The following is a 13985-nucleotide window of genomic DNA, read 5'->3' as shown; positions in this document are numbered from 1 at the left end:
GATTTCAGCACGCCAAATGCGCGTTCGACCACATTGCGAAGACTGGAATGGTGAAAGTTGAATTTCTCCTCCAATGTGTCCGCCGACTTTCTGCTAAACTCCTCCAAATGGTACATGGTATTTCAATACGGCCCCAGATACCCTTCTCGAACTGCGTAGCCCGAGTCGACCAAATAATATCGGCCTACAGATAATCAAAAATATTCAACATTAGTGCACCACATTTTGCAATTGCAGCTTCATGTGCGTAATTAGTCAAGTACCATACCTGCAGGTGGATGAGGGTAGTTCGGTGCCGCCATATGATCCTGCAACACTGCCATGTCATGACAGGATCCTGCCCTCCCCGCTCCTACGTACGTGAAGCGCATGTCCATATTGACTATAGCTAACACATTGAAGCTCGTCCACCCTATTCTGTTAATAAAATCCAAACGGGACTCACACCCGACCGGTACTGGAACGTGTGTACCGTCTAGAGCACCTATGCACCCATCAAAGAACGGTGCATATTGGTTCAGCTTATGATTCACCTTAGAGTAAGCAGGATCCTTTGGAGCAATGACTGTCTGGGAAAATGAAAACATTACATTTGCCACATGCGCCATCTTCCTACTAACTGTGTCCAAACTCCGGTCAAATCTTTCTCTAATTTGACGGCAAGCCTGTTGTGTCGCACACGCCCATACGAACATACCTAAAGCCTCAACAGATTCTACCCCTTGTGACGTTTTCAATCCATGATTGGTAACCAACATGTCATGCAACTGAAGGAACGCGTCGGGATACATACGAAAATTATCGAAGCACCGCCGCCTGTCCCGCAGGTTCAGCTCAACCCATTGCCATCCCGTCATGCGTGGCAGGTCAATTGGAGGGTTCCGCCCAGGACACTGACTCCTGTGAACCTCCGCATATGATGCGGCTGCAGCTCCTGCTAAACACTTTAGATCGAACACGGAGCTGTTGTCACTGCCGGTGTCACTGTTTTGTTCCTCTGCACTACTCATACTTGATTGAACCTGTGCATGCACAATCGGAGGGGCATCAGCAAACACACCTTACACATAGGTAGTTGCACCGAATTATACATATGCATTTGTTTCGAACCGGTCAAGTGCCAGTCAAGTTGCCTCTCCCCCTTCCTTGAGCTGCCGTAGAATTAAACCAATGCTCCTGCTACTGATGAGCGGAGGGCCACCAATGACCTACTGAACTACCTGTCCAAAAGGTTAACACAAGAGACATCAAAATTCCAAATAACTTCAAAGCAATCTGTTCTGACACAAGGTAAAAAAGTTCTGACACAAGTAGACTGATGTACTGAGACGACATTAAACTTGAAAGAAACGACAGTACACTTAAGAGAAAGTACTGATCCAAAAGCAACAAGTACACTTCACAGAAATTTAGTGACCAAGATATTTAACTTGAAATAAATTGCTGAGCATGGACGACATCAAACTTGAAAGGAATTTAACTAGCACTAAAACGAAATGTTCAACGAACAAGACATGTTACATAAGCTAACATTACTGTTCCGACACAAGTGCAAACATTATTTTTGAAACCCATCAGTACACATCACTACAATAAAACAGTCATGCCACAATCACTTCTTGTTGAACATGTCCCAGTTGAATTGTATCCAGTTCATTCGGCCCTCTTTCATTGTCATCTCTGTAAACACCGTCCGATACTCCGGGTTCTTAGTACATAAATAAGAGCCTGGCAGTAAAGCAGAGACCCCTCCTGTAGACCATCTTCTACCAGGAGCTGCATACAACGGACCATTTCCCCCCGGGCACGGTCAGCACGTTGCTGGCTCCTTTTTGCCACACTGTCGGATAGCTCCCTGATGTACTGCTCCAAGTTGTCACTCCTTTTTTTCGTAGGACTGTCCACAGAGAATTCCCAGGCCGGCCGTTTGGACATGGCACGAGCACTACTAGCAGGCAGGAGGTCCTGGTCCAAGTCCGCTGCATTGCCCTCAGTCCCCACGCTAGGTGTCGCCTCACGAATACCTCCTGCTGTCAGCAAGGTGCCCCTGTCTTGGGGTTCATGGCCAAACAACTCAAACAATTCGTCGAGGAAAGGTGGAGGCTTAACAGAAGTCGGCTGGGAACTCGGCTGGGACCTCGGCAGGGCATCACCACCACTGGTGTCTTGCAATGTTCAAGCAACAGTAAATGATCAAGGCCAAAAATAGAAAAGTACAAATAAGATGCCGAGTAACTTATGGGCCTGTCATAGGACGTACCTCTTCGTCCTCCTCCCAATAGGTGGCATCAGCAGCAACACCACCAGTTTGTGTGTCGCGCCCTAAACCAGATTGCTTTTGCAAGGCCATCCAGCTCAGGAATGTTCTCCTCAGGTTGTTGAGCTTGTTCTGCAGCTGCTTGCTAATGCAACCCAGTTTGTGCCCTGAAGCTTGAGTACACGTTCTTCCATCCCAACTTAGTGAGGCATCTGTTGCTTCAATTGAACTAGTTCTTCTAAGCAATGCACAAGTCCAGCAAAGTTTTCGTCGTGCCCTCATCCCAGCTGGCACGGTTATTCATCTAAGTACACAGGAGCTGCAATTATATTGCACCGAGCTACGGATAACCAGGAGGCATACAACTAAACAATCTAAAATTACTGGATATGTTACTTGCCTTAGCAGTTGTCTTGGCGCGTTTGTGGCGGAAATTGTACGGGCACACCGGTAGGGGAGAGCACGACGAAGTCGATGATGATGCTAGTGTGGGCACCGTTGGTACTTCCTCGCGGTTGGCCGGCTAGTAGGTTTGTATCAGTCGCCTGGAAAGGTGAAAACCCAAAAATAGGCACAACAGGCACATCAATTTAGTTGTCGACAAGTTTGGGACAGAAGCAGTTACACATACATTTCATGCTCATCGTCTCTAGTATGATCAAACATTTGTACCAATAAGTTGCAATTCCCAAGGATTACAGGATCAAGAACATGGCTACCAATAAAATTCTGCCCAAATTACTGAAGATATTCATCCTAGTACAACCAACCAGTAAGAATTGACAATAACTAAAAACAGCACCCCATTTTTCTACTTAACCCATTGCCGTGTTGATTCTGTATGAAAATTAGCAGTCTGATTCTTCCAACAAATTGATAACAAAAGCCCAAAGTAAATAGAAATTTAGAGAAGTACATATCAGGATCATATTGCCAGGCTTCCTAATTCTTTCAAAAAGACAAGCATCACACTCAACAAAAGATGTTACCAATGTCACTGACCAACGCCAATTGCGCATCAAACTAGGAAGGAAACCGCGGCCTCATGCTTGACGGACCCTAAATCTGCACCAATCCGATGGGGGAGCACCATTACCTGCGAGAGAAGGGGATGGAGGGGACGACGCAGTCAGAGAAATTGATTTCACTAGCTGAGCGCGGCGACCGACGGGAGCGACGACGGCGTCGCGCGGCCGAGGGCGAGGGAGCGAGCGACGCGACGGCCCGCTGGCGGCGGAGAGCGGGCACGAGCGAGGGAGCGGGTGAGCGGAGGGACCGGCGGCGGCGGATCCGGAGCGAGCGACAGAGGGGGCGAGAAGCGGGACCGACGGCGGCGTCGCGCGGCCGAGCGCGAGGGAGCGGGCGACGCGACAGCCCGCCGACGGCGGAGAGCGCGCGCGAGCGAGGGAGCAGGTGAGCGGAAGCTGCGGCGGCGGCGGATCCAGAGCGAGCGCGAGCGACCGAGGGGGCGAGCTGCGGGACTGACGGCGGCGTCACACGGGCGACCGCGAGGGAGCGGGCGACGCGACTCAAAGCTGGTGGCGGAGAGCCGGCACGAGCGAGGGAGGGGGTGAGCGGAGGGAGCAGCGGCGGCGGATCCGGAGCGAGCGTGACTGACGGCGGAGAGCGGGTGAGATCTCGAGCGCTGGCCGCGGAGAGCTGGCGACAGTGCTGGAGCGGGCGAGCGACGGAGTCGGCGAGCGGGCGGGATCTTGGACCTCCGGCAGCGGAGAGCGGGCGATGGCGCAGGCGCGGCCGAGCGGCGGGGGCGACGGTGGCGGATCAGGGGTGAGAGCACGTGACGGAGGGGGCGAGAGGGAGGCGACTGGATAAGCATGGGAGCAGCTGGGCAGCGTCGGTGCGTTAAGCCGCTCAAACGGCTTCTAGGACAGCCCACCCAGCGGAAGCGCACCGAACGGCTGGGCTGAAAAGCCCAGCCGGAAAAAGCCCAGCGAAAGCGCACCGAACAGGCTATGTGGTTCCCCGAGAAAGGCGTCGAGGAGCGTAGGCTTGGGGAAAAAAATTCCGTGGAAATGATCTGCAGAGTCCCAATCCATGGGGGCCCTCTCTCCTTGAACGTCGCATGGCCGCTCTGTTGATCCGACGACGCCCAACTCGGTTCGATTAAGCTCAACTCAGTTCTCAGCTCATGCATGGCTCAAGCGGAGAGACTAGGGCCCCATTTATTTCTGCTTATAAGCAGTTTATCAGTGGAAATAAGCAAGAATCCCGCCAAACGCTTTGCTTATTTTCACCAATTCTCGCTTATGTGATAAGCTGCTTCAGAGATTTGAACTACGAGAAGTGAAAAGTGAGAAAGTCTTCACTTAGATTAACAGGACCTAGAGCCGCTCGCCACATCTCATTCGCACGGCAGTACGACACCGTCCTATGCCGCTACCGCCTTCGTCAGCCGCAGTCCGATGGATTTAACTTTCTAGCATTAACTTAAAAAGGATCTTAGCTTAGCCTAATCATGATCACTAATCATAATTAATGTGGAATACTGAGGTTAGACTAACTAGAGCCTTGAGCATCCATGAATTTGCCTTTGAAGTTGGTGTAGACGTTGATGCAGAAGTAGCAGTGAAGAATCTGACCACCAAATCAAGAGTAAAGACTCTCAATTTGATAATCTGTGGCCTGATCGTGGGTACGAGCTTCTACCCCCATGGTTGAAATGATGAATAGTTGCTCTGTTTATTTCCTCTCATATGTCTAAGTACAACTTAGTATCCTACCTATGTTTTTGAGTTTGTTGGCTTGCATGATTAAACCTTAGCTTGAAACTTATGGGTAGCAAAAAGCATGATCCAAGTCTAGGTTGTTGTCTGATATGATATGGTAGAATAGAACTTCTATGATCTTGTTCTAAGTAATGCTTAATACCTGGAGTTTTATTTTTGAAAATGATAAGTTCCTCAATGATAACAAATTCCTACCAAGGACATATGTTGTTCATATTGAATACCCTCCACATATGCTGCCTGTTATCTCATTGATTTTTGTCAAATTGTTGTGACCCTTTGTGAGATGCTTTTCATACTCCCATGCTCAATATCATGTACACGCCACCACCATATGCTAAACTTCTACACTTGGAAGTTAGCAAACATGCCATCCATCCATCCTCAAAATAAAGCTCCATGTTATTTTATGACCTCTCTCTCCAAAGTTATCCTTGCAAAAAGAGACATGGGCTATGCAAAAAGAAATAAAGTACATGCTCATGAAAGCATGATGCAAAAAAAGAAAAAGAGAAAAAAAAAGGTTGCACATGTCCCAAAAGAAAAGAAAAGAAAAGGAGAGGGATGGATCATACAAAAAAAAAAGGAGTGCATACACCATCCACTATATCCACCATCCACACATATGCACATCTTGATCAGGTTGTATGACTTTCTTCTCCCAAGGATCCGATCTTTGACTTAGCAATACATGAGAAACATGTATGCCTTCATCTTCCCCACCTACAGCTCCACATATAAGCCTATTAGGACTAGGTTGTGAAAGAAAGGCAAAACCAAGCCTTGGTGAGGAATCATACACATTGAGCGATCCGAGAATATCATTTGAGGAACTTTGATTTCTCTGAAAAACTTTACAAAACCTCTGAATTGATAGTTGATCATGGGATGAGTGAGTGGTGCTCTATAAAACCGTTCTATCTCTCAACCGCCCAAGGTAAGGTGAAGCTACATGCCCCACAAGAGTAAGGTAAGAGGTAAGATCAATGCCAACTTACTCAAATCATGGTATAATATTTTATTGTAGGCATGGCATAAGTTAGAAATACAACATAGTAGTAACTCCTGATCAACCAACCTAAGTCTTAGCATTTGCTTGGGATGAGCAAAGGGCTAGCTTGGGGGAGTTGTTGACGGTCGTTAAGTACCAAATATGACCATCAATATTCTCAAGAATAAGGGAGAACTAGCATTTCTTACATGCATATTTGGTTTTGAATAATGTAGTTTCACATGTCCTTGGAGATTATTTGAGTGCAGGTGAAATAAGACAAAAGGAAGGATAAAACACACTCCCATGGCAAAGAAACACAACTCCAACCAATGAGAGATGGCCACAGGAGTAGCACATAGATCCATGAGCCCACAACAGGGATGAAAACTGCCTAAACTTACTACAAAACACCATGTACCCACTTGGGGACCCACCTAGCAGTGTCCCGAACGAAAGGCAGTGCAAGAGGAGGTGCCTGGAGGTCGGCCGAACCCTTGGTGACACCCCTCATCTCCAGCCACCACGTGTTGCCTCCAACCGACATCTAAAGGCGGTTAGGGAAGATTCCCTAGCATATTCCTCATGTAAATCGCCTCTATGGGCCTATAAATAGAATGGGAGCGGCTCCATTCCAAGACACACCAAGAAGAATCACTCTCTCCCTCACTTAGTCTCTAAGCTAGTGTAGTTAGGCTAGTGTAGCTCTACTCAAGTTCCAAATCCTCTTAGAGCTGAAGGTATGGTGCGTGTATCTTTATTTCCTTGTAAGACTTTATGCTATTCAATAGAATTATCTTCTTTATATAGTGTTGTACTTGGCTCATATGCTTCCTTGTTAGTCATATACCTTTGTCATGCTAGTATGCTAGGCTTATATGCTCTTGTGATAGTCATATGCCCTTGCCATGGTTTATAGGCATTACATATGCAATGCATGTTTAGGCTAGTTGATCTATGCCACGGCACCGGTCCAATGATCTTTATGGATTGCTCTAACCCTATGCTCGGCCTTTTTTTAATTGGAAGGTGGGAGTCCTAGGGGTGTTAGGGTATTGTTCATCAATGCAAGCATGGTGCTTGGATTGTTGGCTCCATTGGATATGAGTTTGCCCCACAGGTTGCTAAGGGTAGACGGTAGGTGGTGATAGCCCTGTGCGTCCTTTGTAATCCCCCACATTCAGGTACACTGTAGGAGTTCGTAAATTAGCAGTAACTACGCTGCCAGACTGGTAGGGTACTAAGTCCCCGTGCGTGCCTGGGTGCATAGGCCTAGTTCTAAATGTGTGTATGTTGTGTATGTATACTAGTATGAGTTGTGTAGTATATAGCTAGTACATATGAACCTAGAGCTATCTCTTTGTCTTTCTCCCTAGCCTTAGCCTATCTTATCTTGAGTTTGGTTCTCTTGTGTGTCACACTACCATGCTATTATCCTTACCCCTGTTTGAGCTTTGTTCTATTCAATTAATATACACTTATGAACATAGTACTCTTTTGACCTACCCGTCTTCCTTTGGAAAATATGATATCCTTGGGAATACTCTTGGGTGAAATGCTAGAACGGTATATCCGTGCACTTGCGGATTTATTCGTGATCGTTAAATATACCAACAAACGCTTAGACTTATCAACACTTAGAAAAATTAATGATTTCCTTATAATTTGTTTCCATGAACCACATGTTGCAAATCAATCCAGGAATCAGCATTGAGACATTGTTTATTCCTTATTTCAGACTTACATCAACAAGATGCTGGCCAGCCATAATTTGATTAAGGTCTTCAATAAGAAATATCACATCATAACGCATAATATCTCAGTGCTCACTAATTATGCATTCATAATAACTTATTTGATCCTGGGCTTATATCTTTCACAAATGCCTTCACATAAATGTGATTAGCTAGATCACTCATCTCGTAGTTACTCGAAGAGAGTAGTCAGTAATAACTTTTCTTTATGACAACATTAGCTTAGGAATTTAGCCTTTTAATTTATAAGATTTGTTCAATGACATACCACAATATTCTGCATTTATTGATAATATAGTATATTTGGAGTATCTCAATGACATAACTCCTTTTGTAAGAGTGTTAATATGTACTTAATCATGGTTTTCTTAATGTTAACACAACTCACAAATTAATGTCCAAACTTAACTAAACTTAAAGACTTCTTTAATGTAAGCATGTAAAACTTGGTGTTCTACTAATAATGCAAAATCTTCTTAATAACTTATTCTAGTGGTCCTTGGGGTGCCTGGTTTAAACAAATACCAAGTATCCTAAATAAAAATACAATTTATAGCACACTAAGTTGAACACACATAATGTTCAACAAAATTAGTGGAAGCATGAAGAAACTTATTTGTCCTTAATTGTTTGACTATACATGAGAGCATTCATGTCGATGCATAGGCTTGACCTATCTTAGTGATACTTAATGCCCAAAATATAATAGGCTTCACCAAGACTTTATGTTGGATGAGATAATAGAAAATCTATCTTTATGTAGCATACCTTTTTGCTACCTTATACAAATTAATCCACCTTAATATCGAATTTCTCAATCAAATTATTTGAACTCATGGTTCCTTTAATTCTGCTCTCACTTGTCACTTGTATTTCATAACCAAAAACTTTACACTAGGAAAATGTCTAACACAAGTTACAATTAGAGAACAATGTAATAATTTGTCTCACGAAGCTCTAAAACTAAATGAGTTACAACATTATGACAAGTTTAAAATATTGACTGAGACAGGAAAAAGGTCTCACAATATTGGCCCCTTAGCCTTGGTTATGAGCCTAAATCTTTAACCCTTTCGTCACTCCCACTGGAAACACTTTTAATTATATAGACCCATCCCAATAGGTATTCCTACTAGATTTTATTATTGCTCACCTACCTCTTTAAAATCATAGAGATCTTCTACTTGCAATCTCATAGATAATAGAAATAGTAGAAATCATAGCAAGATAAAGCTCTTATCCTTTTGTGACAGATTTGAGGCATCTAAAATTATTCCTCCTTATGAGCTCCCACTAATCTCGGCATCCTATAAGAACACACCCTATCACGTTTCAATAAACTTAGTGAAGCAATTAGAACAGTGGAGATGGAAGTCCCTCAAACTTATTTGGGTATCCTACAATAGCTCATTAATTTTAGACATTACTTATGTCTTATTTAAATACCATTGATGATCTTCCTTTGCCAAAACTAGCCCACCACAGCAATGGCCAGAGAATGAACTAGAGTAGCAAAGCTATGATCTATTCACAAACAGCGATGGCCAGAAGTATGAATACAGACCATACTTCAAAAGTCTGTGGTTCTATTGAACTAGTCCATCCAGTAATGGCTAGAAATGAACAAGAACAACAAAACCTGTGAACATGTACTCATTAATCAACGATGGCCAGATTTAATGAATAAATGTCACACTAACTTATTTGAGACAACAGGTAATTATGGAGTATTACTCCTATCATAATGGTATTTTAGTGAGCATGTCTCGCAAAATATTCACCCTTGATTCATGCCGAGTTCCTATTTCAACTTTTTGAATTCATTATTTATGGGCAAATAAGAGCATAGTGTGAGAAACTTATAGCTCCTTTATTATATTAGCATATTTCCCTTAATAAATTTGTGGGTTGTACTTAATAGTTGGAGCATCTCTTTACTGATGACACATTCCATTCTCCCCTTCAAATTATGGTCAAAATGTCAGTGAGCCACAAATTTGACAAGGTCTCATCATTTTCTTATACACACACATCACATAATTATATCAAATAAGAAGAGAACATAAACTTTACCAAAAGGCAAAATATATGATAACTTGGATAAACTTGATGATGCTTTTATTATCACCACAAAACATAATGTGACAATATTAATATTCAAATAATGAAACAAACTAAGGTTCCTTTCAAACTATTTACAAAATCAAGTAAAATTTTGGAGCTACTAACTAATTCTATAATTTCATGACGCTTGGACTTCAACTTTATTCATGGATATTTATTTGCTCCCTTTCTTCTTATGGTTCCTTATGCATAATCTACAAGTGATGTGCACATTGCACCATAGTCCACCATTAAGGGATAATAATTTGCTAAGAGACTTAGCCATAATGGAACAACATAATTAACTTAATTTTGCAGTCACTTTTAGAGGATCTTCTTCATTATTTATGAAGCTAACAAGATCAGAAATGCTCCACATCTCCCTATTAGTGTCAGAGATAGTCTTGATGGGAGCATAACGAGCTGGCAAAGATGACATAATACTTTCCACAAGGAATTTATCAGAGATATCAACTCTTAGTGATCTTAACTCATTTGCTATGCCACACATGCTCATAATATGTCTCATGACTCCACCTTGACCATCATAACGTGAGGACATCTTAGTAATGAGGACATTGGAATACATCTCAAAGGAATCCTTATAATGTTCTTCTACTGACTTTAGTAGTTCCTTAGCATCCAACTCCCTTTCATCTTTCTTATCAGGAATGCCTCCCCTTATGCCAATTAAAATCGATTCCTTAATAATCCTTTTGGCAATTCTGTTGGATTTCTCCCATTTCTCAAAGTCAACGGTGTAATTCTCAAACTTATGAGCATATTCCAAACTGTCAGACATAATGGGAGCAACCGGCTTATCCTCACGTAGTGCATAATCAAGGTCAAGAATCATGAGGACCTCTTGCACATCTTTCTTCCAGGCATGAAAATTACTGCCATTGAGAGGAACGATGCCTCTTATTGAAAGTGCAATATCCTCAACTTAAAATTATAGTAACAACATAATGTTTCAATAATAGCACAATAAGATGCACATAAAAGCACAAATTTAACCTTACGGTGGTCTGATTAAAATCATGCAATAAGTTTCAATTTGTATCACCGGTGGGTAGAAAACAAATGAAACTTATCATTAACTCATAATTAAAACAATGTTGGTTAGATTAATCACAAGTGTACTCTAAATGAACTTCTCATTGGTTCCATTCAAATAGAGAGCGTCTTAATTGTACTTGGTGGAAAAACATAATTTTCAGTGTAATTGCGCAACTTAAACAGTAATTAACATAACAAAACAATTCATGGAAATTAAATAAATGTAAACAATAAATTAAATAATGCAAACTAATGCAATATTTAATCTTCAAACATAATGGAAACACTCATTCTAAAATTAAATTTAAACTTAAATATAATGGAATCATGCCAATGTAGCACAAAGTATTAATAAAATAAATTGCGCTCGTAAACTAAAGGCTCTAACAATCGGTACCAAGAGCCATCTTAACCTAATCATGGTCGATCACCTCTGCCTAAGCTATGTTTGAGCCCTGATCTTGCCGTTTTAGATCGGTTTGATGTGCACCTAAGAGTTTTAGATGTGTACAGTTTAGTTGTTGATGAGAAATTAAGGTTCTCGTTCATGTTTAGTGTGCAACTAGATTAATTCGTGCTTGTTAATGTGCAATTAGATCTGTGCAGTGAGTTTCTAGTGCGAATTTCATGTGAATCTAGTCAAATTAGTTCAGCTTAAGTAAAGTTTAAGTCATATCTTGATCTGTTTAAGTACTCACAGCGCCAGATTAGATCTTAATTAATGAGGTTTAGATCCTAGTTGTGGTTAATTAGTGCCTAGGTGTGCTTATCAATACCGAATTAGGGTCAATTTCATGTCTAATTAAGCAATTAGGCCCTAGGGTTTACTGTTTCCCCACATTTATCCCCAGAAATTCACTGTTAAGCCCAAAATTCTCATTGTTAAGACTCTTCGTGAAATTGAAAATGCATTAACAAGTAGAAGGCGCATTCGTAAGAAACGAAACCCTAAATTCAAAAGAAATCCCTAAATCCGAATAACCCTAACCCTAGTTTTGGGGACTAACCTGGGGATGGCCGCACGTGGCATGAGGCCGCTACGCGCAAACCATGAGCATCTCCCCAACCGACTGCTGCATCAGCAAGGGTCCGCACAGCCTAAGTTAGCTGGACCAGCGAGCCTCCGGGCCACCATCCGGAGCAGCCGTGCCGCTTGAGCTCGTGCATAGCCGGATCCCTGGCCACTCCGGTGGGCGTGTCATCACCTTGACCTGCTGCCGCTGTCATCGGGCTATTACCGCCGTCAGTTGCCACGCCCAGATGCGTGCGCCCCGCCGCTGCACACTACTCTCGGAGCTTCTCGACGGCACCACACGCGACTTGGTCGCACGCGGTCGTCGACGAAAGGGCCCGAGGCAAAACCGGCCGAGGGCGATGAAGGGGTGGCTGCCTCCGGCGCTGCTCGGGGTCGGGATAGAAAGGAAAAGGGACTGAGGGTCTGTTTGGTTGGGCTGTGAGCTGTGGAAAAGCTACTGTGGGCTATGAGCTGTGGAAAAGCTGCTTTAAGTTGTCAACTGTGAGAAAGCCGAAAGCCGTTTGGTTGAAACAACTGTGAGACTGTTGGTTTGGCAAAAGCCGTTTGGTTGAAACAACTGTGAGACTGTAGGTTTGGCAAGAAAGGTTTGTAATACCCTTGGAAGGTATGAGGGACTTTTGATATGCAAATTGATCGTAAAACACTGTGTTGTTCACTTAATCACATATAAATTACCATTTTAGAAAAGGGAAATTTAATTTTTTTAAATTTTGCAGCCACCATTACCATATTGTTCACATGAATACAACGCTAACATTTCACAAGAGATATATGGTTCATATAAATGTCCACCATTAACATATGGTCCACATAATTATCTCCCTCTCATCCTAACCAAAGCATCAGCTATTCTACTATGAATAGTATTCATTGTATCCTCATTCTCCCTATCTGGACTCTCATCTCCTTGTGTTTGGGTTATGCCACATGTCTCTTGTAGTAGGTAGTCCTCATCAGCATCACATCTATCATACACTTTATCATGCAAATTGTTCTCACGAATAAAATTATGCAATGCCATGCAAGCAAGAATAATATGCTTTTGAGTACGAGTGGAGAAGCTTGGCATGTCCTTCAAAATACGCCACTTCTGCTTCGACACTCCGAAAGCCCGCTCAATGACATTTCGAACGGATGAATGCAAAAAATTGAAAATCTCGTACTTCCCTTGAGGAGGACACCCAGAATGAAGCCGGAATTCTGGTATGTGGTATGTGCTTCCTTTGAAAGGGGCAAGATCTCCTACTCTGTTTGGATAGCCAGAGTCCACAAGATAATATTTTTCCTACAAAACCAAATCAAATCATCAAAGGAAAACAACAATAGAACTATTACTAACTCTTAACCAACATGCATACCTTTGGGAGGCACGGGAAATGAAGGAAAATTCGCTAATGCATGATTGAGAATCCATGTGTCATGTGCAGAACCCGGCCAACCAACAACCGCAAAGATAAACCTCATATCAAAGTCACAAACAACTAGCATGTTCTGAGATGTATATCCATGTCGACATGTGTGGTTAACCACTTCCTCTGCTGGAACAGCAACTTTAACATGTGAACCATCTATAGCTCCAATAGCGCCTTTGAAATAAGGCCAGAAACGGTCCTGTTTCACCCTTTCATGCTCAGTACAGAAAGTTGGATCTCTTGGCTTGATATTGTCCTTTGCTAACTTGCGCAAACAATTCAATACTTCATGAAACTTGGTGTGAACTATCCATAGCGACCGTGTAAAACGATTTTCAGCTTGTGAAAATGATTGGGGTCCTCCGACAATCCACAGAAACATCGCCAATGACTCAATTGATGAAACATTGTTAGTTGAGATCAAACCATAATTTGAGATGAGCAAATTATGTAGTGCCATGAAAATATCAGTGCTCATTCGAAACATCTTATAAAAGTACCTTGGACGACCAAAGCACCTCATAACCTATTGAAGCCCAGTTTCTGATGTTTCCCTGTATTCTGCTTTGTTGAAATACCGATCCGTGTACATGTTTCCCATTTGACCAATAGCAGCAGCCTGCTGG

The sequence above is a fragment of the Setaria italica genome, chromosome VI (genome assembly GCF_000263155.2).
Source record: "Setaria italica strain Yugu1 chromosome VI, Setaria_italica_v2.0, whole genome shotgun sequence".
NCBI lineage: Eukaryota > Viridiplantae > Streptophyta > Magnoliopsida > Poales > Poaceae > Setaria > Setaria italica.
The sequence above is the reverse complement of the archived record's forward strand: the minus strand, read 5'-3'. Positions refer to the sequence as shown.